Source organism: Diabrotica virgifera, chromosome 9 (assembly GCF_917563875.1).
Source record: "Diabrotica virgifera virgifera chromosome 9, PGI_DIABVI_V3a".
In the NCBI taxonomy this organism is placed as follows: Eukaryota; Metazoa; Arthropoda; class Insecta; order Coleoptera; family Chrysomelidae; genus Diabrotica; species Diabrotica virgifera.
In genome coordinates, this window is record NC_065451.1 from 116,852,274 (window position 1) to 116,866,889 (window position 14,616).

Consider the following 14,616-nt stretch of genomic DNA (forward strand, 5'->3'; position numbering starts at 1 on the left):
CTATTTTAGTTGGAAATAAGACATAATTTAAGTCTGACATTATATTTATTTGACGTTTCGATTTCCATTCAGGGAATCCTTATTAAAATACAAAATATTAATAAATTGAATTAAATAAATTCAATCATTTCTTAATATTCTGTATTTTGATAAGGATTTCCGAAGTGGAAATCGAAACGTCAAATAAATTTAATTTCAAATTTAAATTATGGCTTATCTCCAACTAAAATTGTAAATTGCAAAAAATATTAATGTGCAAAATTAATCATAAACTTACTTCTTACTTTTGCATTCTTCCTATAACTAAGTACCTATATGATTTTATTGAAACAGCCTTTAATAATAATTAAAAAAAATTTATTTGAATCTTATAAAACACACTTTGAAATAAAAATTAACTATTATACAAATCAGAAAAAAATATAGTATAAAGTAAATATAAAAAAGTAAGCTTACAGGAAAGAAAATCAAAACAATTTCATCAAATCATGGCTTTCTTGAATACTGATTTTGGATAAAAACTTTAATTTTTAACCAACTTTTATTTCTGAAAGTGTCTGGATATTTTTCAATTAAATCTTCACATTCTCTCCTGTTTGGAGCTTTTCTTTTTTTGATATTCTTTGCAAAAATCTTTTAGCAAAAACTTTTTGATCCTCGGTCCATGGGACTAACGTCCTTTTTTTAGTGGTTGACGTGACAATGGCATTTTTAACATTTTGTGGTTTCGATTTCTCAGCTTCTACTACCACTACATCTTCTTGGAAATTTTCGTATTCCTTGTCTTCTGGTTCGTTTGTTTCAGTCATTATATTTTCATCCATATTTAGTTGAATATCGTCAAGGCTTTTGCCTTTAAATGACTCACCACTTCCAGTTTCCATAACCAATAAAAGTTTTGCTAACTTGGCAGTTTGGTAAACATCATCTGGTAACCTATAGGATCCTCTGTGGACACCTACTGTATGACCCATGAATAATGCAAGTTGTTCAATATCGGCTTCCGTCATATTAAATAATTGACTTATTGTAGCCAAGTGTTTCCTTAGTCTGGTTGATGAAATAGCGTCAGGATTTTTGGCTCCTGATAATCGGGCATATTTTCTTAAGATTTTATATCCACTTATCTCATTCCTAGAATTTGGTTTTCCAAACAAAAAAATATTTTCTTCAGGAACGATATTTGGTCTGGCTCTTATCAATAAATTAATATTAGATTGTACATCTTTACTGAATAACACAGGTACACCCCTATGTCTTTTTCCTCGTATCACAACTCTCTTGAAAGTTTTGAGTAAAATTTGTTCAGATGGGCTGGTAATGAGCGAAAATTCTTCATACGTACTTTTATCATTAGTACAACTTAAATATGTATCCAACTTCATTCTTTGAAGTTCTCCTGGGCGCCTTCGGTTCAGTAGAAGAACTTGGCAATATGATGTTTCGAGTAGGGTATTGTATGCGGATACTTTGTTGGTATTAACTTGAAGTTCAGCCGCTGCTTTTTTAGACAAGTCTATCAAAAAATCTTTCATGATTTTGAGATCATTTGCTAAAGGGACAATTGTAATCTTGTTCCACCTCTTTAGATTTAAATTGTTGGCTGCTTGACTGGATATCTCATATCTCCAATTCGTAGTGAATAAGTGGAGCATTGTTCTAAGCTGCGCTTCCGCTTCTGCGGCTGTAATGGATTCGTAGTTTGCTTTTTTCTTAATAACAAAGTTAATGGCAATGTCACAGCATTGTTTAAAAGAATTTACTATATTCATAGCATAGGAAGGAGCATCAAAGCTGTCATTTGAAGATTTATATCCTGAGGCAATTTGTGTTGCCTGAACAATATTATCAAAATATTTAGGCTGTAATGCATCAAACAATGATTTTATTTCAGGATTTATTTTTTTAAGTTCAATAAGTATCCTGGCTAACTCCCTCATTTTCCGTGACGTCACTGTGGCAAAATGATGTTCTCTATGTACTCGCAAAAAGCGAGAGCCAAAAGCGCAAATTAAAGCATCTGTCTTTGCTTCTAGAGATATCTTGTCTGCGCGCATACGTGGAAAAATTTCTCGTTTCAATCTTTCATCAACTTTGATGTGACTTGCCAATACATTTTGACCAATACTTTGCGCTGGCCCTGATTTTCCTGAGCATTTTTTTCTATGTCGGTACAATAACTTCGAAGAGAAATACCCTAAGCAATTATCACATGGTAACGAAGATCTGCCCAGAACCGTGGATCTTCTTACTTTTCTTGGCCCATCATCTTCATGTTTGAGATAGTTTCCTTTGTTTCTTAATTTCGCCAGTAAACGCTTTCTTTCTAAACTGTTCACCGGTTTAGAATTTAGTTGAATGACATCTAGTTCAGCTGAATGATGCACAGTTACGTGTCGTGCAAAATTGGTAACATCAGTTTCGCAGTAGTAACAAAAATTTTTCAGTTTTTTAGTTTTGCCTTTACTTTGAATCACAACTTGTGATTGAATTGGCGCTGCATAATTTTCACAGCTATCATCACTATCGCTTTTTGAGGGATCTCCTTGTAGTTGGTTTGATGAAACATTATCCTCCTTGATGGAACAACTTTTTTTGGTTTTGCCTTTACTTTGAATCACATCTTGTGATTGATTTGCAGCTGCATAGTTTTCATAGCTATCATCACTATCGCTTTTTGAGGGATCTTCTTGTAGTTGATTTGATGAAGCAATATACTCCTTCATGATACTATTTTTTTTAGTTTTACCTTTACTTTGAATCACTTGTGATTGATTTGCCGCTGCATAGTTTTTCCAGCTATCACCACTATCATTTTTTGATGGATATCCTTCTAGTTCCTTTGGTGAAACATCTTCCTTGATGGTACAACTTTTTAAAACAATATCTGGGATGGCATTTCCTTTTTTTTTCCAATTTGTAATTAATAGAAGTAGAAGGTTTATCCTTATCTGCAAAATGAAAGAAAAAAACCTATGAATATCAAAAAAATAATAGGACTTGAATTTTACAAAAACAAAGCAAATGAAGTTTAATAATTGATCAGAAACATTTAATTAATACTCAAAATATTTCATCCTAAATTAAAACTAATCTGAAAACTAAAACATTGAAAAAATTTGTATGTTTACATAAATTTTCCACAAATTAAATTTAAATATCCATGAAGACAAATAAAATAACTTAGTACTGCCTGCAAAAAGTAGACTAAAAGTATTATATTTTAATTCTAATCAATCTGCCAATGATTATGGGAGTTAATTAGCTCTTCCATCGTGTGCGACGTTATTTCCTGTTGAAAGCCCGTATAAACCTACCAAGGTACCAAGAGTAGAATTAGAACGGCTTAGAAATGATAGTAAGTATCGGAACCGGACCGTTATTCAAGAAACGAAAAAAGACAAAGGGCCACAACAGTGGTTAGGCGAATACCTCCTCATATACAGCAAAGTTCCCAAGAATAATAGAGCGAAGAAAGGTAAAGGTCTAATAATAAGATAAGAACTAGAGAATAGAATCGAACATGTAGAATAAGTCTCAGATCGAATGCTGTTGGTCTATCTAAAACCAGAACAACAACGACCATAAACCATAAGTGTATACGGACATTAGAACTGAAAACCAACATAATATAATATACCATAGTTAAATTTTATGAAGATCTCCAAAAGGTGGTAGATACAATACCAAAAACATCTGATTTATATATCATGGGGGACATGAATGCAAAAATTGGCAACGACAATACTAGTCATAAAGCAAAAATTTAAAAAGTATATAAAATTAAAATTAGAATCCCCCTATGAACTTCTACGTCCAGAATTGATACAGAACTAATAATACATATTTCAATCACAAAGACCAATACGGGTATCCTTTACTAACACACGGGGCCAATGACTGACTACATTCTTACAAACAGAAGTAAACATTATAAACAAGAATTGTATGAAAAATGATCAAACAACAGAAATATCTGAGGACCAGGATTGAAATAGCAAGAAATGCGTTAGAAAAAATTAAAACAACTCTCTGCAACAAAGACCTTAGATTAGAACTGAGAGTAAGGGTCGCCCGATAGTAAGAGCTTTGAGATGCAACGTGTTCTCGATATGGACTTGAAATCTGGACATTGAAGCAAGAACACATAATAATAAGCTACAGTCATTTAAAATGTGGTGTTAAAGAAGGATAGTTAGAATAGCATTGACATGAGTGTTAGAATCAGCAAAGAATGCGAAATAATAAAGACAATAAAAATAAGAAAGTTACAATATCTGGGATACATAATGAAGGGAAAACGATATAAAATTCTAAGACTGATAATACAGGGACAGATAAGAGGCGGAAGGTGTATAGGAAGAAGGAGAGCGTCATGGTTAAAGCATTTGAGGGACTGATTTAAACACAGTTCTACAGAATTCTTCAGAGCAGCGGTAAATAGAGTAGGGATAGTGATGATGATATCCAACCTCTTATTGAGAGAAGACACTTAAAGAAGAAGATTGTATGAAAAGGAACCAAGCAAAAGCTAATTTTGGGATTAATTTATTTTAATATGATGAAATAATATGAGAAAACCACCAAAATTAGAAATCAAAATTATGTAATATGAAAAAATTGTATGATCATCCGACAAAAAGCTATATCAAAGTAGGCTAGACCTGGAAAAACTAATCACGTGGAAAGAAGATATTGAAATTGGTTGGAGAAAAATAAAACTAACATAATAACAAAATAAACAAAAACATAAAATAAAATGCATCCCTTCTGGTTCTCAAAAGGTAAAAGTAAAATGCCAAGAAAAAATAATATTTATCTGAAATATAAAGGAGGTCATTCCTGGAAGTCGAAAGTAAATAAGGTGTAAAATTAGCTCTCATAAAAATCAAAATATCAGTAGTATAAAAAAAATAATAAAATTTTAAAAACCAGACAAATAGTTAAATGAAAGTGTAGTCAAAGACACAACGCAACAGACTAAAAAACTGTAAGTTAATGCATGCCTTTGATTACTTACATTCCATAAAATCAAAAATTCAGCAATATTTTAACATACTATCAAAAACAAATTAAAATAAACCCCAAAAAGAAGCTAGTTGAAACAATAAGGATACGGGTATTTACCTACAATCACACTAGAATGAACAATACAACGAGTAAACGTGAACATGATAATTCATTTGACGAAGAGGAAGTATTTCAGAAAAGTTAGTCGACCATAAGAACGCCCCAAAAAGACAACAAAGAAAAACAAGAAATGAATAAAACATAGAAAATGTTAGCAGAACTACATAAGGAGATTAAAAAAGAAATAAATAGCTTAAAATAGAAATGAAAGAGGAAAATATGGAGAAAAGAAATACAGACCAAAAGAACTAAAAGAGGAAATTAAACTAAATAATGAAAAAATAAAAAACTAGAAATACAAAGAATGAAAAATGACTGGACCAAGAAAAGATAAGACTTGATAGAAGGAAATGAATTGATTAAAAAAGAAAAAAAAAAGATACGAGAAGATATAATAGAACGATCGATCCAACGAACAATAGAAATAATGGATGAAGACAAAAGGAAAAATAATTTATTTATTCTTCTTCTTTTGGTGCCTATTCGTTTCGAATATTAAAACAACCATCGTACGGAACAAGAACAAACTAAAGAATGTTGAACCCGAGAAAATATGGATAACAGAGGACCTCACAAAAGGAGAGAGAGAGAGAGAGAGAGAGAGAGAGAGAGAGAGAGAGAGAGAGGAAAAATCAAATCGTTGACACAAAGCAAGGGAGATGGTAGATAAAGAAAAAACAGTGAAAATTGGGTACTACAAAATTACAGTGGAAACAAATTTACAAATCAAAGTATGGAAGACAAACATACGTTTGTAGAGGAGGACAAAAATGGAAAAGTTTTATAGATTACACAGTTTATACGAAAAATGTAGAAGATAAAATACATTATGTCGTAACAGAATAAGAATAGGAATCGGAATTACCTACACAGCATAGGATGGTTAGGAGGTGGAAAGAAAATATTAACAAAGAATAAAAGTCAATTAGCTCAAATTAGAACATTACAAAATAGAAACAAATCGAAGATTCATACAAATAGAAATCCAAAAGGCACTGGAAGAAAGATTGAACGCCTTTAAAGTAGTGATAAAGTCTACAGCAACAGGAATATGTGGAATCAGAAAACATAATTAACACCATAAAATAGCGAGGTAGTGGAACAATAAGGCAGCAGTCAAGAAAAAGAAAATAGCATGGAAAAAATACATTGAAACCGAGCTGGAAGAAGATAAAGAAGAATATAAAAACCTGAGACGAGTAGCGAAAAGCATCATAAGGCAGTCCAAAGCAAAGACGTAAGAGCAGTTTGGAGAATAATTACAGAAAAACTGTGTAACAAATAATAAAAACTTTTGGACAACAATCAGACATATTAGGAAGAAAAACATAAAATAAATAATTGCAGTAAAGGATACAACAATTCAAACTTAGCCAAATGCAGAACATATAGCTATGTAAAGTATGGAAATAATACTACGAAAATAAATTTAGAAATGAACCAGTACACAACAGATATTAAACATATCAAGATAAAGAGAAGAAAGAATTAGAGCCAATAAGTAGAGAAGAATACAGAACAGAAGTACTAAGTACTAAGGAGAGTACAGAACAGCAGAGAGATATATATTGGATTCCATCAAAATAAGAAAACTTCAATACTTGGGTTATATAACACGTGGTGGCAGATATGAACTCCTAAAATTAATTATGCGGGGAAAGATTCAAGGAAGGCGCAGCATAGGTAGGAGAAAAATGTCCTGGCTGAGGAATCTCAGAGAATGGTTTGGATGCAGCTCAACTGAACTCTTTCGGGCTGTAGTGTCAAAAGTGAGAATAGCAATGATGAAGAAGTAGAGAAGAGGTAATACAGGAAGTATCAATGTTGTTCTGAAGCTATTTCCTTCTGGTATTTTTGTAAACAACTATTCCAAATGGGAAATAAGGCACAATATAATTAAAATAAAAATGATTTTATTAACGTTTCGACGTTCACATCGTATGTGAATGTGGACGTTGAAACGTTAATAAAATCATTTTTGTTTTAGTTAAAGTGTGCCTTATTTCCCATTGAGAATAGTTGATTAGGAAGTATTAAGCATAAAAACAGGTAAAGCTGGAGGGGATGATGACATAGACCCGGAAATGGTAAAATACATGGGAGAAGAAGGGATTTCTGGCTATGGAAAATATACAAAGAGGCATGGAAAAAGCAACAAATCCCACAAGGCTGTCAAAGAAACCTTGTAGTGCCAATATACAAAAACGGAGAACAGGTAAACTCCGAAAAATATAGAGCAATATGTTTGTTATCGGTATGTTTTACACGAAAATAGTAGAAAAGACACTAAGACAAGAGGTAGAAAAAGAACTGGGAAAAGAACAAGCAAAGTTTAGACCAGAAAGACAAACAAACGATAATAGAAAAACATCATTAGAAATATAATAGAAAGAAGTATTGACTCGGATGGAAAGCTCATTATGGCGTTCATAGATCTAACATCAGCATTCGACTCTATAGAAAGAAAATTGCTTGCAGAAAATGAAAGTACCAATTACGCTGATATAAATGATTGAAAATATTTACAGAGTATTAAAAGGGCATGTACAGATAACAAGAGAAAGATCTGAAAAATTCGGAAAGAGGTATCTTATAGCAGATTCCATGACCAAAATTCAAAAACTTATAAACATATGGACAGAGAAAATAGAGAAATTAATAATGGAAACTAACATCTAGGAAAGTAAAATAATGGTGATCGGTGAATAGGAAGAAAATAAAATAAATATATAATGCAAAAATACTCAACTGGAAATAGTTACCACATATGTGTACCACATATCTTGGAAGTATAATTACCAATTTACTATTTCGACAACGGCCTCCGAAGTGGAAGTCGAAAGTCAATAAAATCATTTTTCAAGTTAAATTGTGGCTTAATTAGAATAGTAAATTACATAAATGCCACAAAGCCATAGCATCAGAACAAGAATAATTACCAATGATGGAAAAGTAGACCTCGAAGTAACAAACAGAACAAAAAAAAAATTAAAACTATACTACGAACTAGCACTAGTTCTGAGAAAGAAAGAATTGTCCCCAGAAACAAAAATCAAAATATATATATATATATGTAATAGGATTGTGATACCAATGATAGGTACATACGAGTGAAAATTGGACTTTTCAAAAAAAAAAACATAATGGTAGGATAAACTCAATGGAGATGAGACATCTACGAGCTATAGTTGGAAAGACCAAATGGTATAGATTTATAGTATATAAAGAAATGAGACAAGAGAAAATATGAGGGATAACCAAGCAGGAACCAATAATGAACAACATAGTAAAGAGACAATTAAACTGGTATGGATATCTGATGAGAATGAAACACAGTAGTAGACCAACGAGAAAAATTCACGAGACAAGAAATATCACAAAACCGAAAAAAGCTTACAGAGAAAAAAATGGATGCGGGAAAGATTAAACAGAAGACGCTTGGAGAAATGAAAATAATAGCACAAGACAAAAAAGAATAGAAGAGATGGGAGGGTATGTAGCTAAACTAAACAGAAATCTGACACCTGAAAGAGTATAAAGAAGGGGAGAAAGAAGGAAAGAAATGTAAATTTGAAACAACGCAAGAGACTTATGAATCGGAAAGCAGAAAACCAAAACAGAACAGAATGAAATATGAAAGACAATAAGAGGACAACGAATACAATAAAAATGAGTTAATACAAGTCACATCTACAAAATAATAAACATAGTATAAACAAAATATTGTATCACTTTAAATTAGCCCTGAAAAAATCTCTAAGGCAGTAGTAGAAAAGTAGAAGAAAATAATACACACAGCAAAGCAAGAATTGATGAGTACTGAATTACTTCTACTCCTATATAAAAGAAGAACGTAAACATGGACAATATAAAACAATAACACATCACATACGTAGTAAAATAAAAATGGAAAACAAAACAAAAAAAAAGATATGATTTTATTAGCCTTGAAGAAAGCTTTAAAGCAAATAGATGGGAGGGAAATACAATATGTAAAACATAGAGAGATGCAAGATAAAATCAAGCAACTTATAAATAAAAGAATATACAAAAGTAAATCCGAAAAATACAAAGCAATTAATAACGCACCCAATATATAGCAAAAGAGTGGCGAAAAAAAATTACATAAATGGAACAAATTCTATATGATGTAAATTCAACGAGAAAGAGAAAAACATCCGGTCTAGACTAGCTATCATCGAAAGTCCTTATTGATGAAGAGCATATTCATATATTTATAAAAATATATTTAACAACATTTATGAATCAGGAACTATACCACAGAAAAGGCTGATATCACCCTTTGTAACCATACCGAAAAAAAAATGATCTAAATACTACCAAGAAAGAAATTATAAATTTGTGCTTTATTGAATATCAATTTGATAAAGTTCGCAATGCTCATCTGAAATAATAATTGAGACCATGAGAGCAAGAGTGGTCTAACTGATAAGAACATTACTTTAAATAATCAAAGAAAATGATCAAATCTAACAATGTCCGATTGTTTTAGTAATAGTAATTGTACGTTGACCAAGAATCATTCTTGGTCAACATACAATTAATAAAATAATCGGACATTGATAGCTGCTGATCATTTTCTTTGATTATGTAAAGTAATATTCTTATAAGTTAGGCCACCCTGGCGCTCATGGCCTCAATTTTTATTGAGAAAAAACCTGGTTACAAGAGATATCAACATTATTTCCAATCTCTATTGTGGTTAAAGAGCTATAGGATAAATAGATAGAAAGAATACTGAAGTTAAAAAAATAACAGTTGTGTGCTCTCGCTAATCCGTTTTAACATATACTCGGAAGACATTTTGAACAAAGCTTTGGATTTTCTGAGTTATCGCATTAAAGTTCAAACAACAATTTGAGATACGTAGACGACAGAGTACTAATAGCGGAATCGCTTGAAGACCTACAGGCCTTTGTTAATGTAAATTGTATTAGTGAAGAATTTGGTCCCTCCTTAAACACGAACAAAATTAAATTTGTCCTTGCAACAAAATCGGTCAGAAGTACCGAAAATATATGCATACTATACATACATCAAAAGCTGATTGCAAGAGCGACAAAATACAACTATTTAGGTATTATTTTAACCAAGCTGTTGAAAACTTTCAAAAAATGAAGATTAGCATTAAAAGGTCTCAGGGACATTTATAAAACTTGAAAGTTTTCTACAGTCTAGATTTAAGTCTAGAATTAATTACACGGCATATGATATGCTATGTGATGTACTGCGGCGTGAAATCTTGGACACTAAAGAAGACGTTAACATTATAACATTAACAAAATAGAAACATTTGAGTTCTGGTTGTATCGGAGAATATTATCTACGAATTATTACGAATTTCATGGATACATAGAATGACCAATACAGAGGTGTCAGGGTTATTAAAATTGATAAAGAGATTATAATAACTATTAAAAAGAGATACTACAGTTACAGTACTTTGGACACATTATGAGAGTGAGCCGGTATAAGCGGCTTCAACTCATAATGCAAAATAAAATCAGCCGAAGGAGATCAACAGCACCACGGTAAAGACATTCATGTCTGAGAAATCTGCTTGATGGTTGAACACCTTGTTGTCCAAAGTAGAGTACAAATAGCCTCGATTTAATATTAGAAGCACTTAAAATTGAAAACCAAATAATAGAACAAGTAATGCAGTAAAAATATTAGGGAATAAACTATTGGGCGATAATAACATTGCAGAGGAAGTAAACATTAAGAAAACCAAAGTACCTCACTGAAAAACCAAAACATACCTCAACTTTGCACAATAAACGGGCTTATTTTAGAACAAGTCAGTAAATAGCAGGAGTGTTGGATAGATAGCAGCCTCAATTTTGATCTAGAAATAAGAGAATAGAACAGGCCAGAAAATCGTTCGAAAAAAATCGAAAGACTGCTGAATATAACTCGAAATTCGACTACGTTTATCGAAATGCTACGTCTGGTCGTCGACTCTTCTGTATCCAGTTGAAACGTGGACCCTTAAAATATCAACTGTAAATAAATTGGAGGCCTTTGAAATGCGGATGTGGATCTACCGGAGAATCCTTAAAATTTCATGGACATTGCATACCTCAAACGAAAAATTGCCCCATAGAATAGGTAAAGAACGAGAAACATCAGACCTAGCCAACATACTGAGAAATAATAAGTACCAATATGCTCAACTAATAGTGAAGGGAAAGATCGAGAAAAAGAGAGGAGTAGAAAGGAAAAGACTATTGAAATAATCTGACACACAAATAAACACAGATAAACACACAAATAGGTAATCTGACCTGTCATGACATATTCAGCAAAAACACTATTAGGCAGATAAATGGGCAATGAGATTAGAAACCTATTCCAAAAAAAAAAACAGCATGGAACAGGTACATCAGCAAAATGGAAGAGAACAGCATAGTTAGAATAGTGCAATGTGCTTAGAAAAAAGCATAGATTCACCACGAAAGAGACGGGATAGGCCCTTTGCCCATATAAAAGAAGAAGAATTCTAATTACAATTTAAAAAAATCGTCATTATACATTAATCAGAAATATTCTTAAAAATATATATTACTTATTATAATGAATAATATTATATTAAATTAAGTTAAATTTGCTGTTATTAACCTACCTATTTCTTAAATAAATTTTAAATGCAATTTTTTTGTAGAAGTCATATTATAAGTGTTTGTTTAAAATTGTATCAACTAATAGACTACTCAAATAAAATATGATATTACTTACCTTGAACTTGAACGACTTTTGCCGCTTTTAAAAGCGCGTAGCCTCGTTTGGAAGTGTCCATTACTTAATTGAAATGCGAACAATCAATTATTTTGAAACTAATCACACAAAAAAATTTATTCTTCTTAACGAGAGTTGGACTTTAAATTTAAATAAAATGAACCCGAAATTGCGGCTGGCTAATATTTATAGGGTCATATATTGTTTCGGGGTTTCCTCTACCTTTTGAAAAATCACAGAATTACAAATCTTCGGGGATTTCACTATTAAAAACTAATTTTTAAATAGTGCACAATTGCGAATCTTCCTTTCCTTTTAAAACTAATTTTTAAAATGTACATAGGTAATTGCAAATCTACAGGGATTTCCCTAGAAGTTGAGTTGGTTGAGGTAATTAAATGTATTACAATGTATTTATTATAAAAACGTCGTAAAATTACTACTGCAATTTTTTTGAGGGTAACAGAAATAAAACATAATTTTTTGTTATTAGTCCAATCTTTCAAGGTAAAATATTGTAAAACTTCAAAATTCTAAAGAACCCGAAACATAAAAAGTCATATGCGAAACAAAAAAAAGTTTGTTAGGGAGTAGCAATCCTTCTCGGCAGTGAAACAATATAACCTTTAAATAACTCCAATTTGATAAAGTTTGAAATTATTATTCTTCAAGTTATTAATGTACAAATTCACCATTTTTTATGTTTATTGCGGCTATACAACCCAAGTTACAACCTGATGAAGGTAAGAGTTTATTTGAATTAACCTTCAATGAAAACGTTTATCATTAAATAACGTAATAATTATTTTCCTAACAAGTGCAGAAAGTCATACTTTTCCGCACGCGACTGCAGTTTGCCGAACGACGCGAAGCGGGAGTTCGGCAAGCAGTCGAGTGCGGAAAAGAGACTTTCTGCAAGAGTTAGGAACAATTTTTTTCTAAGAGTCTTTAAAAAATTACCAAATCTAATCAATTAATTTAATTAATATGAAAATACATACACAAATTAATTCTTTGACAAGGTTGTCAAAACCAAACTTTCAATATAATTAGTTAGCATGACGACGATCTTGGTTTCCATGACGATGACTCAAAACGACTGTTATTGTCTACCGATTTGACTTTCGAATATTATGTCAAAATAATTTTATTTCATCGAATTGTCGCGTTAATTTCATTAAAACAGGAACACAATAAGATATATTTGAAATAAATTAGTAAATAATATCTAAATATTAGTTTATTGCATGTATTATAATTACTTTAAGGCCATATTAACATATCTAACTTAACACGCGTGCGGAAAAGTAAAAACCGCGTGCGGAAAAGTAACACGCGTGCGGAAAAGTGAAACTTTCTAAACTAAAATGCGTGCACGAAAGTAGACATTTTTGCACTCTCGTAGAATAAAATAGTTGTATCAAAAAAATGCTTACAATGTTTTTAAAAGTATTTTAATGAAATCTTTAAACTGAGCTAAACCATAAGTAATTTGGATGAAAACACTACGAGTTTACAAAGACGCTTATCTCATTAAAGAAAAACGAAAAAAATAAGTAATTAAGTTGTTGGCTTTTCCACAAAAATGAAAATTAATTTGCCTAAATTTAAAATAAACAAGTTAATATTTAATTACATTTTGAAGTTTAATAAAGTTTTTGAAGTTTTTCTAAATTAGTGTGAAACTAAAAGAGTTATGGAATATGTGCACGAATACAAAGATATAGTGGATCCCAAACCCTTTTTTCAGTGCGTCATTAATTTTGATATATTGGGATTTTAAGAATGTCGCAAGTCATTACATGAATTTTTAGTTAAATCTGATAGTTGTCAGAATATACTCGTATTTATATTTATATAAACATCAATATTTATACAAATATTTGAAAGAATATTAATATTTAAAATATTTTGCAGTAAAAATAAATAAAAATTAAATCAAATTTCGCTATACAATGTCCGAATATACCAATGACATAAAATATTTATACTTACGTCGCTGAAAAATACTAACCTAGAAATTGCAATTGCCATTTTACCATATGATATTGTGAAAATACTGTGACGATAGATTACTTTTGTGTCAAATTATCTTTATTCGCATCATTGATTGGTTATCTATTTAGAGTATTGTAATCGCCAACCAACTATACATCTATAAGTATAAGTCCGTTTTAATGTGCAATTACTCGTCAAGGAATACATAATTTTCTAAGTTAAATGTATAATAATCACTAAACTTGGCTCTCAATGGAAGTAAAGCTTTTTATACTAGGTAAGTATGTAGGCTGGTCATGGGCAGTGTCTTTTATTACCAGCTGGGAAATATAACGTCATGCATCTTGGAGTTTCACAGCTTTTCCCGAAGTTGACAGTTGGCATTGAAGTTCTGCAACTCAGCCAAACTTCCTTTGAAAGTCGGATTCCAACACTTGTGCATCTTAAATAGCGGTCAGTATTGTATGGGCCAGTGAGTAGTCATCTATAAGTGGCAGATCTTGGTTTTCTTCAGTGACAACATCATGTTTTGCTCTATTGGTACCTCCATAGGCATTTATGGATTCATCAAACATGAGGTTACATACTTCTTGGACTTGGTTTATTTCCACTTCTTCACCTTTGACGTGGTCTCTTTGAATTGACGCCAGCCGGTTGTTGTGTAGATACTATCATCCGCCTTCCCATCGGAATTTTGCTTATTCGGTAGATAACGTCGTTAATCTACTC